Below are 19,987 nucleotides of genomic sequence, written 5' to 3' on the forward strand. Positions count from 1 at the left end.
ATATATGTTGCTGTTCTAAGAATGATCATGATGCCCTCATGTTCGTATTTTATTTTATCGACACCTCTATCTCTAAACATGTGGACATATTTATCGATATCGGCTTTCGCTTGAGGACAAGCGAGGTCTAAGCTTGGGGGAGTTGATACGTCCATTTTGCATCATGCTTTTATATTGATAATTATTGCAGTATGGGCTGTTATTACACATTATCTCATGATACGTATGCCTATTATCTCTTATTTTACAAGGTTTACATGAAGAGGGGGAATGCCGGCAGCTAGAATTCTGGGCTGGAAAAGGAGCAAATATTAGAGACCTATTCTGCACATCTCCAAAAGTCCTGAAACTCCACGGGAATTATTTTCAGAATATATAAAAAATATTGGGCGAAAGAAGTACCAGAGGGGGGCCACCCACCGTCCACGAGGGTGGAGGCGAGCCCTACCCCCCTGGGCGCGCCCCCTGCCTCGTGGGCCCCCTGTCGGTGTCAAAACCGGCGGATCTCGGGTAGTGGGTCCCAAACTGTGCATCTAGGCTAGATGGTAACAGGAGGCAGGGAACACGATGTTTTACCCAGGTTCGGGCCCTCTTGATGGAGGTAAAACCCTACGTCCTGCTTGATTAATATTGATGATATGGGTAGTACAAGAGTAGATCTACCACGAGATCAAGGAGGCTAAACCCTAGAATCTAGCCTATGGTATGATTGTTGTATGATGAAGTTGTATATTCTATCGACTAGCCTGGCCCTGGTTTATATAATGCACCAGAGGCCTAGGTTAACTAGAGTCCTAGCCGAATACGCCGGTGGGGAGAAGTCCTTGTCTTGATCGCCAAGTCTTTGTGGAATCTTCCTTGTATGCGGCAGCTGTCCGAACTGGCCCATGAGTATACGGCCATGGGGGGCCTCGGCCCAATCTAATAGATCAGGAGACGACTTGGTGAGTACCCCCTAGTCCAGGACACCGTCACCCCCTGGTAGCCCTCCAATGCCATCTTTGGCTATATGGAGTCTTTCGTCGGGGAAAAATCATAAGCAAGCTCACGGGACAAAACTCTGCCGCCACGAGGTGGAACCTTGGCGGAACCAATCTAGGGCTCCGACGGAGCTGTTCTGCCAGGGAAACTTCCCTCCGGGAGGGGGAAATCATCACCAACGATCCTCTCATTGGGAGGGGGCAATCTCCATCAACATCTTCACCAACACCATCTCATCTCAAACCCTAGTTCATCTCTTGTATCCAATCTTTGTATCCAAACCTCAGATTGGTACATGTGGGTTGCTAGTAGTGTTGATTACTCCTTATAGTTGATGCTAGTTGGTTTACTTGGTGGAAGATCATACGTTCAGATTCATTATGCATACTAATACCCCCTGATTATGAACATGAATATTATTTGTGAGTAGTTACGTTTGTTCCTGAGGACATGGGAGAAGTCTTGCTATAAGTAGTCATGTGAATTTTGTATTCGTTCGATATTTTGACGAGATGTATGTTTTCATCCCTCTAGTGGTGTCATGTGAACGTCGACTACATGACACTTCACCATTGTTTGGGCCTAGAGGGAGGCATGGGAAGTAATAAGTAGATGATGGGTTGCTAGAGTGACAGAAGCTTAAACCCTAGTTTATGCGTTGCTTCGTAAGGGGCTGATTTGGGTCCATATTTTCATGCTATGGTTAGGTTTACCTTAATACTACTGTTGTAGTTGCAGATGCTTGCAATAGGGGTTAATCATAAGTGAGATGCTTGTCCAAGTAAGGACAGTACCCAAGCACCGGTCCATCCACATATCAAATTATCAAAGTACCGAACGTGAATCATATGAACGTGATGAAAACTAGCTTGACGATAATTCCCATGTGTCCTCGGGAGCGCTTTACTTTATATAAGAGTTTGTCTAGGCTTGTCCTTTGCTACAAAAAGGATTGGGCCATCTTGCTGCACCTTATTTACTTTCATTACTTGTTATTCGTTACAAATTACCTTATCACAAAACTATCTGTTACCGATAATTTCAGTGCTGGCAGAGAATAACTTACCGAAAACTGCTTATCATTTCCTTCTGCTCCTTGTTGGGTTCGACACTCTTACTTATCGAAAAGGCTACGATAGATCCCCTACACTTGTGGGTCATCAACTTTCCTAAAGGATTTTTTGTGAGATTGCCTAAAGGATTAGGTGCTTGGAACAATTGTCACCACATAAAGAAAGGAGGCAAGAGGTTGGACTCAATGTTTTTCCCTTTGGGGTCGCATTGAAAAATAGACCATAGGAAAAAATGTGTGCTAATTCTACAAAAAAAACTGTATAGGAAAAATTCATAAGAAATGGAATCCTTGAAAAAATTATGGGATTTATATGGAATAAAGATAGGCCCTAGCATTTTCATAGATGAAGTTTGCATGTGTATTTGATGTTGTGTTTTGAAGTCATCTCACATCTATATAGAAACGTTTTTAGTTCCTTGATTCCAAAAAAAGCCGATGAGTTTCATTGCTTTTGGAGGTAATTGGATTACATTGTTAGTTGAAACCAATGTGTTGTGTTTGGTTCAGTTGGCCCGTAATGCCCACGTATTTGCATTAGAGGCCTATTCAAAGTCGATATTGTGTAGGTATTGTCGAGTGAACGCTAACCTCTGCCGAGTGTAACACACTAGGCAAACATGGAATTTGTCGATTGTTATATGTCGTCAAATGTATTTTCCAATGCACTCGACAAAGTTTGTTGAGTGCCCGAGATAATACACTAGTCAAACAAGACATTTTCGGTAGTGTACCATACATTGCTAGCCATGCCCTTCCTGCCCTTGTTGCAGAGGTATACTTTTTATTTGAGGTGTCATGCACACATCTATCATTCTTGTCCATCAGGCTACATGTTTTAATCATCAGGATTAACTCCTGACCATACCTCTATACAAGCACATTTTCTTTGTACAAGTTTTGACATTCAGATTGCAATTGGGACACTGAATTTTCTTCCTATTGAACTTCTGCTTGGGCTTCTCCATATTGGGCTATGGGTTCATCCTACCTTGCTCATGCGAGGAGCTCTGGCTCTCCTCCTTCCTAGATCCACTACCAGACACATCATATGAGTTCTTCCCCTAGAGCTCAAGGCCAATCACTAAGTATGTGTTAGCATCAAGTGCTCATCTTCCATGGTATCCCTAAAGTTTAAATTTAACCTTTCATCATGCATCTTGTATCGCTTGATGAGATCCTAAATTGTGAGCGAGAGTCTTCACATTGATGCATTGCTCAATGTCAGATGTGATCAACGTATAACATGGAGAGGCGGCATGAAGGAAACGACATACAACCAAAGTATCATCAATTTTCTCACTGAGTTAATGATCATGGTAACCTCGATGTGAAGTTGTCCACAGACTTGCCACTTTCCACCCTCGAGATCTTTTACTTCCTGTGAAATGCTTGTTGGTTCGTCTCAAGACCGTGATCACGATCACGGATGACCTTTATGATATACCACATTTCTTTTCACAGTTTCCTTTGTAGTGAAATGATGCATCTTTATTCTATCACCAATGGGGTTGACGGTATCCCAAATTTCGTGGCACTTGAAGGTTGTATTCTTCTTCAAAACCAATATGTTTTAGTCCTTACGCTCCAATATGGAGTATTACCACATGGGGGTGCGAATTCGGTAGGAACTGTAAGTGCATCTAGTGCCCCTTAGTGATTTTGGTGTATTGAAGACTTATAGGTTAAGGGAATGATGCGTTTGTGAGTGTACACAGGTCTATAAGCCTATGAGGAGTTTGATATTTATAGAGAAAGTCGACCCCTAAAAATGAAGTTCTTCGACTGAAGACTTTGAAATTCTGAAGACTTTGAAATTCTGAAGACTCTCTAAAGACTTTGAAAGTGAAGAAATTGGTGTAATCCTGAAGACTTGGTATTCATTCGAGGAACATGAAGCATGAAGACTTTTGTTTTCGTTGTTTCATTTTCTCTTTCTTGAGTCATAGGAAACACCGTACTCTTAAAGGGGGTCGAGGAAATACAAAGGAAAATTTTCCATGTGATGCTCAACTCAAATCCTACACCTACCAATCCCTTCGAGTGAAGCCATTGGAAATCTCATATAGTTCAGTCAATTTCTTCAATGACAGAGACGAAGTTCTTCTGGTCTCTGAGGAATTTGTTCTGACTGAGGAGTTAGGAATTCGCCAGTGCAGATTGCCTACATAGTGAGGAACATGATAGCCCTGAGGAATTTGATACTCAAAATTCCGACCATTGTTGTGCTATGCGCCAGCTATCCCAAAATATCTACCCACCTAACGGTCATGTCATTGAAGGGCATTTATGTCTTATCATGTCGGGCTACTCCCTAGGCTATAAATAGCCGCCCCCTACAACCACTAGCTAGTTGGCTGCTCTGAGAGAAACTGACACTTGTCATTTGAGAGCATCCCATCCTTCGAGGACTTTGAGTGAAAATCATCAAGTGAGGAAAACCCAAACCCAAACACCTACAAACCCCAAGTGATTGAGCATCACTGAAGAGATTGATCCTGCGTGGATCCGACGCTTGTTACCTTTGAAGACTGTGCATCTTCCAGGCGGTTAGGCGTTATGGTCTAGAGCATCCAAGAGGAAACTGTGGATCGCCGAGTGACCAAGTCTGTGAAGGTTTGGAAGTCACCTGAAGACTTACCACGAGTGATTGGGTGAGGTCTGTGTGACCTTATCTCAAGGGGAATACAGTGAGGACTGAGTGTTCTGGATTGCGTGTTCAGAACTGGGTGTCCGGGACTGTGTGCCCTCAGGTTTAAATACCTAGCCGCCCTAACCAGACGTACAATTGTCGCAGTAGTTGGAACTGGTCTACCAAATCATTGTATTCACCAAGCTACCTGGTTCCATTTCCTCAACCCTTTCATTTCCTCATTTCTGTGTTGTGAGCTTGTTCATATCTATTTAAAGACTTTGACTAAAGACTTTCTCAATTTCCTCAGTTCAATTTCTTCAGTCTGCTTGTCTTCATCCTGTGTTATCCTGTGTTATCTTGTGTTTACGCTTTCTATACTCTGTGCCTGTTTTTCATTTCATCATGAATACCATGCTCATGTTCTGTTATGTTTACTTCTGAGTACTTATTCCGCTGCAACTAGTTCTTCACTCAGGAATTTCCTCACCCTAAAATTCCTCAGTGAAGAATTCATAAAAATCGCCTATTCACCCCCCTCTAGTCGATATAACGCACTTTCAATTGGTAACAGAGCAAGGTACTCCCTTGTTCTGTGTGATTTTGGTTTAACCGCCTGGAGTTTTAGTTATGTCGACCGCAGGTATGATCAAAGTTTCTGCTGGGTGTCCTACCTTCGATGGGACGGACTACCCCTACTGGAAGAATAAGATGCGCATGCATCTTGAGGCAATTGATAACGATATCTGGTACGTTGTGGAGAATGGTGTTCCCTCTGTCACTCCCACCATCAACGTTGCTGATGTGAAGAGATTCAAGCAACTCGACTCTCAAGCGAAGAGTATCATATGTGGCCATCTGAGCAAAGGGCAGTATGGCAGATTGAGTGCTTTGGAGACGGCTAAGCTTATCTGGGACAGGCTGTCCAAGGTCAATGAGGGAGTCTCAACACAGCGTGACTCTCGAGTTGACGTTCCTCGAAATCTCTTCAACTGCTTCAAAAGACTCGACAATTAAAATGTTCAGCAGGCCTTCGATCGCCTCACTAACATCTCAAATGAGCTTCAAGCACTTGGTGCCGCTGATATCACCGACCATGAGGTGGTGACGAAATTGCTGAGATCGCTTGATTCCTCATTTGATACCTTGGCATTGATGATATAAGAACATGGAGACTACAAGTCACTTGATCCCACTGATATCCTCGGGACACTAAACACTCATGAGTTCCAGCTTGCTGAGAAGAGATATCTCTATGGACCAAGCTATGGTAAATCACGGGCTCTAAAGGCCAAGGCAGTGTCTGAATCTGATGGTGAAGATTCTAACAGCAGCCTTGGTGACCCTTGAAGAAATGAGCTAGGAGCTAGCTATGCTCGTAAGGAAATTCCAAAAGTTCTCAAGACGTGTTCGCTTTGGTAAATCCTCAAGAAGTGGTGACTTGAGAACAGATTCCTCATCCCATGATTACAAGAAGAGACTCTGCCACAAATGCAAGAAGCCTGGACACTACATTCAAGATTGTCCTCAGTGGGAAAAGGGATCAAAGAAGAAGAAGTACAAGGATTACAGTTCTAATGATTCAAAGAAGAAGAAGAAATCTTCAAATTCCTCGTCATCAAAACCTTCAAGGTCCTCATCTCACAAAAAGAGCAGCTCCAAGAAGGCTCGGGCATTCATTGGTAAGGAAATGGACTCTGAGGCTGAATCTGAGGAAAATAAGGAAGAGGAGGAATCTAAGGAGTCAGACTCTGGTGTGGCGAGCCTAGACCTTGCTACCGCGTTTGTCAGCAAGTCCATCTTCAACTCTGAAGAAAAGGACCTCCCCAACACTACTGATGACGGCGATGAGGACTACGCTCCCACCTATTGCTTCATGGCAAAAGGCTCAAAGGATGATCAACCCAAAGCCACTAAGTGGGTCCTCGATAGTGGATGTACAAATCACATGACTGGTGACAGGAGCTTATTGATGGACACTGCTTTATCTCCATCACATCTGAAGCATATCACCTACGCTGACAAAGGCAAAAGCAAGGTATTGGGTCTAGGTAAGGTTGCAATCTCAAAGGATCGACACATGGACAAAGTCATGCTTGTCGAGTCCTTAGGGTTCAACCTCATGTCTGTCTCAATGCTTTGTGATCTTGATATGGTTGTTGTATTTGGCAAGTATCATTGTGTTGTGATCATGGAAGCTGACAATTGCAAAGTCTTCGAAGGCTTTAGGAGAGGAGATTTGTATATTGTTGACTTCTCTACAGGACCACAACCTGCTACATGTCTACTTGCAAAAGCTTCAGAAGGCTGGCTATGGCATCGATGACTTGGTCATGCTGGCATGAGGAATCTGCACACGCTCGCGAAGAAGAAGCATGTCATTGGCATCGAGGGTGTCAAATTCCTCAAGGACCATTTGTGTGGAGCCTGTGAAGCTGGAAAGATGACCAAGGCCAAGCATCCAGCAAAGACTATCATGACAACTACTCGACCATTTGAATTGCTTCACATGGATCTCTTTGGCCCTACTCACTATGCCACATTTACTAATGCTGCATCCTTATATGGCTTTGTCATTGTTGATGATTATTCTCGATATACATGGGTCCATATCATCACTTACAAAACTGAAGTGCAGGAAGTCTTCAAACGATTTTCATCGAGGTCTTCAACCAACTTTGGTGTGAAGATCAAGCACATCAGAAGTGATAATGGAACTGAGTTCAAGAACACTGGTCTTGATGACTATCTTGATGAACTTGGTATTACTCATGAGTTATCTGCTCCTTATACTCCTCAGCAAAATGGCATCATGGAGCGCAAGAACAGGACTCTTGTTGAGATGGCTCGCACTATGCTTGATGAGTACAAGACGCCTCCTCGCTTTTGGCCTGAGGCAATTGATACTGCGTGCCACATCATCAACAGGGTATATCTTCACAAATTCTTCAGGAAGACTGCATATGAACTCCTCACCGACAAGAAACCCAATGTGAGTTATTTCAAAGTCTTCGGTGCAAAATGTTGGATTAGAGATCCTCATCACAATTCTAAATTTGCACCTAAAGCACATGAAGGTTTTATGCTCGATTATGGTAAGGACTCACACACCTATAGAGTATTCAACACCTGTCATCACAAGGTTGTTGAAACTGTAGATGTGCGGTTCGATGAAACTAATGGCTCGCAAAGAGAGCACCTACCTCCTGTGACAGATGAAATACATCCTGAGGAATCTATTAAGTTCAAGGCTATTGAGGATGTCACTCCTACTGAAGAATCTGCTGAAGAAGTCCTTCCAGAACATAAAGAACGTCATGCTGATGCACCTAAGGAAAATGGTGCTGAAGAAAATGTTGATCAAATTCCTCAACGACAACCCACTCATCCTCGCGTTGCAAATGAAGTGCAAATTGAGAAAATCATCAGCGACATCAACATTCCAGGTCCTCTCACACGCTCAAGAGCTTCACATTTATCTAACTTTTGTGGGCATTTTGCTTTCGTCTCTATCACAGAGCCCACTAAGGTAGATGAAGCATTTCTGGAGCCTGAGTGGATTCAAGCTATGCAAGAGGAATTACATCAATTCGAGCTCAACAACATCTGGGAACTGGTTAAACGTCCAGATCCTCGCAAGCACAATATCATCGGCACAAAGTGGATCTACCACAACAAGCAAGATGAAAATGGCCTTGTGGTGAGGAATAAGGCACGGCTTGTAGCTCAAGGCTACACACAGGTTGAAGGAATTGATTTCGATGAAACTTTTGAACCTGTTGCTAGACTTGAAGCTATTCGCATATTACTTGCTTATACTAACCATCATGATATCATCTTATATCAAATGGATGTGAAAAGTGCATTCCTCAATGGTAAGCTTGAGGAAGAAGTATATGTTGCTCAACCCCCAGGTTTTGAAGATCCAAAACATCCTGACAAAGTATTCAGACTTAATAAGGCCCTCTATGGCCTCAAGCAGGCCCCACGGGTGTGGTGTGATACTTTGATGGAATTCCTCATGGAGAAAGGCTTCAAACCCAGTTCACTTGACCCAACTCTTTTCACTAAATCTTATTATGGTGAATTGTTTGTGTGCCAAATTTATGTTGATGATATCATTTTCGGCTGTACTGACCAACGTTACAGTGATGAATTTGCCTATACGATGAGTGAAGAATATAAGATGTCTATGATGGGAGAATTGAAATTCTTCTTAGGTCTTCAGATTCAGCAACAGCGCAATGGCATATTCATATCTCAGGAGAAATACCTCAAGGATGTACTGAGGAAATTCGGCATGCAAGATTGCAAAGGAGTCAAAATCCCAATGCCCACAAATGGCCATATATGCACTGATGAGAATGGTATTGACTTCGATCAAAAGGTATACCGCTCCATGATTGGTTCTTTATTGTACTTATGTGCATCTAGGCTAGATATTATGCTTAGTGTTTGCATGTGTGCCCGATTTCAAGCTACACCGAAGGAATCACACCATAAGGCTGTGAAGCATATTCTTCGATATCTAGCTCACACACCAACACTTGGATTATGGTACCCCAAGGGCTCGGCTTTTGATCTCATAGGATATTCAGACTCTGACTATGCTGGTGATTGTGTGGACCACAAGTCAACATCTGGTACATGTCATTTCCTCGGACGATCTTTGGTCTGTTTGTCCTCGAAGAAACAGAACTGCGTATCACTGTCTACTGCTGAAGCTGAGTACATTGCTGCTGGTTCTTGCTGTGCTCAACTGCTATGGATGAAGCAAACACTCAAGGACTACGGCGTCAACATGAATAATGTGCCACTCTATTGTGACAATGAGAGTGCCATCAAGATTGCTCATAACCCAGTTCAGCACTCGAAGACAAAGCACATTCAGATTCGTCATCATTTTCTTTGTGATCATGTGTTGAAGGGCGGCATCTCTATTGAGCATGTGAAGACTGAAGAATAGCTAGCCGATATCTTCACTAAGCCCTTGGATGAGAAGAGATTTAGCAAGTTGCAGTGTGAGCTAAATATCCTAAAATCTTCGAATGTTCTTTGAAAAGGACACTCATCCTAACACTTATGCAAAATTGATGACTTAGATGTGCAACACATGAAGAAACGTTTTTTTCAATCAATGAAGAATAACACTCTAAGTGTGAAGAAATTAACGAAGAATTTGATTCTCAGAACCCTACGACAATTGTACGCGGTGTCTGAAATCATCATTCTTATACGGTGGGTCACGCCACCACAAAATGTTGAAAATCTTCAATTGAGTTTTTCCTCAGTTCTTTGAAATTCCTCAGTTGTTTTTCACCTTGCTTTGTCTTCACCATTTCTGTTGTTTTTCTTCATTGGTTATATATATATATGTGTGAGTTTATGTCCTCTACAACATTCACTTATTGCTATTTCTTCAAGTTGCTTGTTCTGCTAAGTGAATGTGATCGGACCCTTCCCCCTCTATGCTTAACTCAACCCAGTCTATTCACAAATTCTTCATGTGCGTTCTATTTGAAACTCGTTCAAAATCTTCACTGTGTCCTTGTCAGCTGAAGACATTGCGAACGGAACTTTAAAACCTATCTTATCTAAATTTTTGGCTTTGCCGCTCAAACCTTTCCACATTTTATGCGATGTTTATTTATTCACCCACGATCTTGCACGATCGTCACCTCTCTATACGTGGGTGACACATGTCAAGCGAATGAGAAGGGTCAGGGGCACGTTCGTCCAATTTCTTCGGGCGAACATTTTTTCATCGTGGCTATAAATACCCCTTCCCTTCCTCACTTCACTTTACTCCGCTCGTTCTCACTCCCTCCCTCGAGCTTCTCAAATCCTAGCGCCGTCGCTACTTCATCGTCGCCGGTGAGGAAGAGCTTCACTGCCTCGACCTCGTCGTCGTCGTACTCTCGCCGGCTGCGGATTTCTTCACTCCGCCACCACCGTAGCTGTCTTCCTCTGCCAAGTTAGGGCGTGGAAGATCTGAAGTGACGAACTTCACTTCTACACCTCCCAGTTCGTCGTGTTCTTAGTCCAGGATAATTAAAAGTTACTTTGGTTGCCCTCTTTGATTCAAATGTTAACTACAAAATCTTCAAAGGTGTTTATTCTTCAAATTCTTCACAAACTAAACACCTCACATGTCATATGTTCTTGATTCGTTTCTCTAAGAAACAATTTTTCTTCAAGATTCCTCAATTGTGTGGATCTTCGATCTATACAACTCTGGAACCTAAGACAAAGAACGCTTAGTGAAATTCTTCAAGACCCATCTAGTCAAATTCCTCAAACTTGTTCTTTTTGAAAAACCTTCTGAGAACACATATGACCTCTCCAAATTCCTCGCAACTATACTCTGTTCACAGGTACACATGTCCGCTGCTGAATCACTAGGTTCTCATCAACTTAACTCATTTGCAGCGTTCCTCGAAGAAAAGTTGCATACATCTTTAGAGAATTCAGTTGTTCATATTCCTCTCCTGAAGAAAATGGCTGATGGTAAGAAGCCATAGAAGGGAGGAAAGAGGTCTGAGGTCAATACTGCTTTTGAGATCCCTGGTGACATATACAAGGATTATTGCACTCCTGATGAGGCCACCCATGGAAAGGAAACCAAGAATGAGCGCAAAGTGCGCATCCAAAGGATAGAGAGGAGATGGGCATGGGAATGGAGAGAGTACAGGTATGTCACTTCAAAATACATGAAGAAATTCGCTCTTCACCCTCCTTGCCCAAGACCTCCAATGGCATCTGGCCAAATAGCTGATCGCACCAGCCCCAAGCGTGGTGAGGATTATCTTGATGAATGGGCCAAACGCCAGGCCAAATTGGCCAAACAAGCAAGAGAAGCAGTGAGGAAATTTAATGAAGACTCTACTACTCCTGACACTGCTGAGGCCTCTGCAAGTAAGCCCAAGAAGGCAATGCCAAAGAAGTCGGCTCATAAGTCGAGTGCTTCACCCTCAATGCCCTCACGGCCAAGTTCCTCAGCAATGCCCTCACGGCAAACTCCTCAAGTTGCTCCAACTCCTCAAAATTCCTCAGCTGCTCTGACCAAATCCTCAGCACCTGTGCATCTCGCCACGTGCCAAAGGACAGGCATCTCTATTGCCTCAGGAGCTTCTGCTAGTTCCTCAGCTGCACCAAATTCCTCAATAGGCCCCTCTCTGCTGAAGAAAAAGGCCACTACTGGACGAGGTTGTCGCCCAAGTCCTCACAAGAGGCAAGTCGCCTTCCAAGAGCTGTCTGATGAAGACAAAGCTGATGATGACGAACTTGCCGAAATCATCAGAGACAGACAAGTCAGGGCCGCTAGAGCCAAAGGCACAAGTGTGCCTCTGATTTTGGATCCAAAGTTGATCCTTGATTACATTGATCTCTGGCACAAGGACCACAACACTCCCATGCCTGATTTCAAGTTGACTCCTGGCCAAAGTCATATGTTGACTCACTTCATTCAGGAAGAGAAATGGAAATTTGAAAAGGCCAGGCAGATCAAGAAAGCGCAGTACAAAAAGGAGTGCTTCCTGAAGAAAAACGTTGTCTCTATGACAACTGAAGAACTTGTCACTATTCAATCTGAGATCAAGAAACTCAGTGATGAATTTGACGCATATCATGCTAATTGGCTGGGAGCCAAGGTTCGTTTTGTGAGACTTGCTGACAACTTCACCTCCACTGTTGCTCCCCAATCGCAACAAGAAATTCCTCAGGATGCGGCATCTCCTCAGCCTACTGAAGAAAATGCCAGCACCACTGATGACACTCAGACTGCTGAAGAAAATGCTAATTCCAGGGCCGATGACTGCATTCCATCCGCTGAAGAAATTGCTAGGGCAACCACTAGTGTTGTTCCTTTTGATGAAGAATACGTGATCCCAAGCGGATCAGATGATGACATTCCTTCTGCTGCTTTGTCAGAACAGTTGGATGAAGAAATTGAAGTGGATGAAATCCCTTCAACCCCACTTATCTCATCGCCCATGCCTCAGTTCTCTGCTGAAGAGGCCGACATTGAAGAAATGGATGAAGAAGAAGATGTGGACATTGGAAGCACTACTCCAGTGATGAATGATGACTTTTGGGAAAGTCAGCACCCCAATTCTCCTCTGTTCACACCTCTTCAAAAAATTCCTCAGTCCCCTGTAGCTACTGAAGTACAAAAGGGATCTGAAGAACCACATGCAACCCCATCTGTTCATGAAGAAATTCCAGCCACTAGTGCTGAAGAAAATGTAAATGAAGAATTGAAGTCCCAGGCTGCCACTGAAGAAGAACATGAAATTCCTCAGCCTGCGGAACCTGAGATCGAGATCCCTGAGGTTGTGATGCAATTGACTTACACTCCTCACCCCAAGCCAAAGGATCCCTTCTCAAAGAAGCAAAAATTCAAGGCTGATGACTTCTTTGGCAAGCATGTATTCTTCACTGACTACAATCCTTATGACTCTGCTCGTCTAAGGAGGAAGCGTTTCTGGACAGCCAGGCAGGCCAACTTCTATTCTTCACTGCTTTTCAGCAAGGACAAAATATTCTACCATGAGCATATTCCTCACGTGGACATGAAATCATTGCCTTGTTTCTCTCCTGTTCTCGGTGTGCTTCATGATCCAGGCCTCCTCAATTTTTGCTCTAACATTGTTGATTGGAATGAAGAGCTTATTCTTCAGTTCTATGTGACACTACACATCACAGGTGATCCTGACGATATCAACACCTGGGTCTTGGACTGGATGACCGATAACACTCATTATAAGGCATCAACCTCTAAATTACTTCACGCCCTGCCCATCAGTCCACCCAGTGAAGGAGCTCGCTGCCTGTACCAAGAACCTGAACTCACTGCTCATTACATGCAAGTTCTAATGAAGCCTCTGAAGACCGGTCAAGCCCCACGGACCAAATTCCTCGTGAAGGACTTACTCTATGTGCCCAGAACAGTCTATCGCATTCTGACGAGGACAATGATTCCTATCAAAGGCCACGACTCATCTGATGAGGAAATAGTTGGCATCATGAAGAATCTGCTATTCAACATCATTCATAGCATTCGTGTCAATTACTATGATTTCTTCATGAGGACTCTGGCAAATGTTGCACTCTCTCCGTTTGAGTTGAAGCCTTATGCTCCTTGGATTATGAGATTCCTCAAAACAAGGTCTTCACTCAACTACAAGGCTGATTTTCAGAATCACCTTAGCTACCTGCCCCCGATTGAAGTCCTCAAGCAGACTTTTACCTCAACTAATGAAAAAGGGAAGGCACCTATTGTCATTGATGAAGGCATTCGTCCATTGGATGGTCAGTTTCACAAAGCTGCATCTTATTCCACCAATGATGACTCTGCCACTCATGACTCTGCTGCAAATGCACCCAAGTCTACTCCTCAAGCCATAGCTCCAAGAGTGATGACTGACCGTGAGCTGCTTCTTAGTCTTCACAAGAAGGTGGATCACAACCATAAATGGGTTAAGCATCAGTTTGGTTCAATTCTTCACAACATGACTGCTACACATAATGCAGTGAAGAAAAACCATTACTACCTCCATGAAGTTTTCGGTCGCACCTGGGCTATCTTATCACATCTGTATGGTGAAGAAGATCTGAAGCAAATGGGTCTCAAGGAGAACTTTGACTGGTCTGCACCTCCACCGAAGAAATTCAAGAAGGTCAAAGTTCCTAACTTGGTGGCCAGCTCATATTCTTCATCCCATGACACCGATGAGTATGAAGACTTGGACGACACTGCGACAGGCCATACAACGACAAACGACCCCAACAACGCTGGCGCTCCTCCATGAACTTGATATTCTTCAGGGGCGTTAGTCCTCATTCTTTGACCATTTTGGTCATTCGATGACAAAGGGGGAGAAATTTGAGTTAGTCTTCAAGCGGGTCTATCTTATATGGGCGTTTTTTGCTAAGTTATAACTCTTGTTCTTTTGATGACTTTGCTGGATCGAGTTGTAATCTTAAACTCTATGGTGGTCTGATACTTTTGCTGAGTTTTTCTGCATGCTTATTCCTCATTAATGTTAATGCACGCATGCTGAATTACATCAGTCACCATATTTCATCATGCATTTCAAATTCTTCATATTATATGTTAAATGCGTGTATGAATTACAAGATATAGGGGGAGATCTCTATGATTCTACTCTTCAGAGTGTGCATTACTTCAAAAGCAAATTCCTCACTATGCACATCTTCAGGGGGAGTTCTTCTATATCTTACAATCAAATTCCTCAATTTAAGTATTTACACTTCATATGTTTATTCCTGTTGAAAACTTAACCTATATTGTCATCAATCACCAAAAAGCGGGAGATTGTAAGTGCATCTAGTGCCCCTTAGTGATTTTGGTGTGTTGAAGACTTATAGGTTAAGGGACTGATGCGTTTGTGAGTGTACACAGGTCTATAAGCCAATGAGGAGTTTGATATTTACAGAGAAAGTCGACCCCTAAAAATGAAGTTCTTCGACTGAAGACTTTGAAATTCTGAAGACTTTCTGAAGACTTTGAAAGTGAAGAAATTGGTGTAATCCTGAAGACTTGGTATTCATTCGAGGAACATGAAGCATGAAGACTTTTGTTTTTGTTGTTTCATTTTCTCTTTCTTGAGTCATAGAAAACACCGTACTGTTAAAGGGGGTCGAGGAAATACAAAGGAAAAATTTTCATGTGATGCTCAACTCAAATCCTACACCTACCAATCCCTTCAAGTGAAGCCATGGGAAATCTCATACAGTTCAGTCAATTTCTTCAGTGACAGAGACGAAGTTCTTCTGGTCTTTGAGGAATTTGTTCTGACTGAGAAGTTAGGAATTCGCCAGTGCGGATTGCCTACATAGTGAGGAACGTGATAGCCCTGAGGAATTTGATACTCAAAATTCCGACCGTTGCTGTGCTATGCGCCAGCTATCCCAAAATATCTACCCACCTAACGGTCATATCATTGAAGGGCATTTATGTCTTATCATGTCAGGCTGCTCCCTAGGCTATAAATAGCCGCCCCCTACAACTACTAGCTGGTTGGCTGCTCCGAGAGAAACTGACACTTGTCATTTGAGAGCATCCCATCCTCCGAGGACTTTGAGTGAAAATAATCAAGTGAGGAAAACCCAAACCCAAACACCTACAAACCCCAAGTGATTGAGCATCATTGAAGAGATTGATCATGCATGGATCCGACGCTCGTTACCTTTGAAGACTGTGCATCTTCCAGATGGTTAGGCGTCATGGTCTAGAGCATCCAAGGGGAAATTGTGGATCGCCGAGTGACCGAGTCTGTGAAGGTTTGGAAGTCACCTGAAGACTTACCATGAGTGATTGGGCGAGGTCTGTGTGACCTTAGCTCAAGGGGAATACGGTGAGGACTGAGTGTCCTCAGGTTTAAATACCTAGCCGCCCTAACAAGACGTACAACTGTCACAACAGTTGTAACTAGTCTACCAAATCATTGTCTTCACCAAGCTACCTGGTTCCATTTCCTCAACCCTTTCATTTCCCTATTTCTGTGTTGTGAGCTTGTTCATATCTGTTTGAAGACTTTGACTGAACACTTTCTCAATTTCCTCAGTTCAATTTCTTTAGTCTGCTTGTCTTCATCCTGTGTTATCCCGTGTTATCCTGTGTTTACGCTTTCTGTACTTTGTGCCTGTTTTTCATTTCATCATGAACACCATGCTCATGTTCTATTATGTTTACTTCTGAGTACTTATTCCGCTACAACTAGTTCTTCACTCAGGAATTTCCTCACCCTGAAATTCCTCAGTGAAGAATTCATAAAAACCACCTATTCACCCCCCCCCCCTCTAGTCGATATAACGCACTTTCAGGAACGGTGGAGCTTCCATCATCAATCGCTTTTGACATGATAATACCATTACTAAGACACATCAATTGGACTCCAATACCAATTGATGGAACATATATCAATCTATTCTCCTTCACCACATACAGTAATGGGCTTAACTCTAGAACTTCACATAGTAGAATTTTTTTTGGTGCCGCAAGAATTGCAGCATTTTCATTGCTTTATATAGGTAGACACCAACACCCAACACGACACATGACCAAACCCAACATGACACCACCCAGAGTACAACTCGTTGGTTTAAATCGACTTCTATCTTGTAACAACTCACATAGCTCGATGACTCGCCTTAAAGATCGATGATACCCAAACACCACAACAAAATTCACGCATTTAAAGGTAACCTAACTTACTCTCTTGGATTCTCGCCATCCCTAATAATCCTTGCCAAAATGAGCAAACTCTAGCCTTCGCGTACACCTTCCCTGGTCGGCAGAAGTAGCCCTGCTTCGGCGCACAGTGCGAGTCCGTGGAGCATATACATAGTCCTTCGATGACACAATACTCCTTGTTGATATTGGGACTCCCATTGATGCCGAGCACCTAGTCGCTCCACTCACTTGAGAAGAGTCCGTCAGGGTCGTACCTGTCGTTCACCATTAGGAACTCGTGGGCTTTTGGGTACTTTGGGATGGCACCGTCGAAAGCGATGTTGCGGTTCTTGCCCCAGTGCAACAGGGCATCGTACTTGCGCAACGCCATCTGCTCGATCTCATCCACCACGTCAGCGTGCACACGTGGCATCCCGTCGGCATGGCTACGGTAGTAAATGATGTCGATCGCAATCGAGTCCTCGGCCTTGCCGAGGTAGGCGTAGGATGCCTTGATGTAGCGGAAGGCCACACCTATCCTAGGGTCGAGACCAGCACAAAACACGGCAGGGTTGAGATCCCGAAGGCGCCGCATGTCGACGATGAACGTCGGCGCCTTGGAGAGAGTGACGCTGAAGCCGGAGTTGTCATTGAAAGAACCTGGGATGTGCGGGTCCCAGTCGCAGGCGGAGCGGAGACCGTTCTCCGGGCTGTCGGCTCATGTGTCGGATGCTTGGATGCGGTCCTGGTACCCCACCACCGGGTACCCCATGAAGGAGACGCCATCGTTGGTGAAGCCGTAGGCCAGCCTCGGTCATGTCTGCATGATTCCCGAACCCGTAGGGTCTACACACTTAAGGTTCGATTATGCTAGGGTTATAGGAAAAGTTTGTACGTGGTTACGAATGTTGTTCGGAGTCCCGTATGAAATCCTGGACGTAACGAGGAGTTCCGGAATGGTCCGGAGACAAAGATTTATATATGGAAAGTCCTTATTCGATCGCCGAAAGTGTTCAGGGGTTTATCGGTATTGTACCGGGACCACCGAAAGGGTTCCGGGGGTCCACCGGGAGGGTCCACCTGCCCCGGAGGGCCCTATGGGCTGAATATATATGGAGGGGGAACCAGCCCCTAGATGGGCTGGGCGCCAAACCCCATAGGGCCCATGCGCCTAGGGTTTGGGGGAACCCTAAAGGGGGCGCCCCCCTTGGCTTGGGGGGCAAGCCTCCCCCTTGGCCGCCGCCCCCCCTCTAGATCCATCTGGAGGGGGCCGGACCCTCTCTCCCTTGCCCCTATAAATAGAGGGGAGGTGGGAGGGCAGCCGCACCACATCCAAGGCGCAGCCCTCCTCCTCCTCCCGCGACGCTTGGCGAAGCCCTGCCGGAGTACCACGTTGCTCCAACACCACCATGCCGTCGTGCTGCTGCTGGACGGAGTCTTCCCCAACCTCTCCCTCTCTCCTTGCTGGATCAAGGCGTGGGAGACGTCACCAGGCTGCACGTGTGTTGAACGCGGAGGCGCCGTTGTTCGGTGCTTGGATCGGAATCTACCGCGATCTGAATCGCCACGAGTACAGCTCCCTCATCCGCGTTCTTGTAATGCTTCCGTGTCGCGATCTTCAAGGGTATGAAGATGCACTCCCTCTCTTTCTCTCTCGTTGCTAGTTTCTCCATAGATTGATCTTGGTGATCCGTAGAAAATTTTAAATTTCTGCAACGATCCCCAACATTGCCGAGTGGAATACTAACCTTTACCGAGCGTAACACTAGGCAAACTAGGAATTTGCCAATTGTTATATGTCGTCAAGTGTATTTTCCAACGCACTCGGCAAAGTTTGTTGAGTGCCCGAGAAAATACACTCGTCAAACAAGAAAATTCTGGTAGTGTACCATACATTGCTAGCCATGCTCTTCTTGCTCTTGTTGTGGAGGTGTACTTTTTCTTTGATGTGGCTCGCCATCTCGGTGTCATGCGCACATCTATCATCATTGTCCATCAGGGTACATGTTTTAATCATCAGGATTAGCTCCTCACCATACCTCTGTACAGGCACATTTTGTTTGGACAGGTTACGACAATCAAATTTGAAAGTGTTCGAGGAGATTGCAATTGGGATAGTGAGTTTTCTTCCTATTGAACTTCTGCTTGGGCTTCTCCACATTTGGCTATGGGTTCATCCTACCTTGCTCATGCAAGGAGCACTGGCTCTTCTCCTTCCTAGATCCACTACCAGACACATCATTTGAGTTCTCCCCCTAGCGCTCAAGGCCAATCACTAAGCATGTGTTAGCATCAAGTGCTCATCTTCCATGGTATCACTGAAGTTTAAATTTAACCTTTCATCCTACATCTTGTATCGCTTGATGAGATCCTCAATTGTGAGCGAGTGTCTTCACACCGATGCATTGCTCAATATTAGACATGATGTACGTATAACATGGAGAGGCGGCACGAAGGAAACGACATACAACCGAAGTATCATCAATTTTCTCGTTGAGTTAATGATCATGGTAATGTCGATGTGAAGTTGACCACAAACTTGTTACCTTCCATCCTCAAGGTCTTTTACTTCCTATGCAATGCTTGTTGGTTCGCTTGGCGATCACGATCACTGATGACCTTGATGATATCCCACATATCTTTTCATAGTTTCCTTTGTAGTAAAATGATGCATCTTTATTTTATCACCATTGGGATTGTTTCGTGGCACTCAAAGGTTGTCTTCTTCTTCAACACCCACATGTTTTAGTCATTATGCTCCAATACGAGGGTATTACCACGTGGGCGGGGGGGGGGGGTGCAAATTCGGGAGGATCGACAGAGCTTCCATCATCTGTCGCTTTTGACATGATAATAACATTACTAAGACACATCAATCGAGCTCCAATACCAATTGATTTTTTAACACTGTACAGACGCAAGCACTCATATAAACGCGCATAAACTCATCTCTATAAACACACACGCACACCCTATCTCTATGAGCACCTCCGAGAGATTAAACCGCCATAACATCTTGAGATTTTACGAAGTCACCGTAGGCACCTCGTAGTCGACGGGGCGTCTCCTCCCACTGAAAGCGTATCGTCAAAAATCCTGAAATAAA

Source organism: Triticum aestivum, chromosome 7A, assembly GCF_018294505.1.
Source record: "Triticum aestivum cultivar Chinese Spring chromosome 7A, IWGSC CS RefSeq v2.1, whole genome shotgun sequence".
NCBI classification, from domain to species: domain Eukaryota; kingdom Viridiplantae; phylum Streptophyta; class Magnoliopsida; order Poales; family Poaceae; genus Triticum; species Triticum aestivum.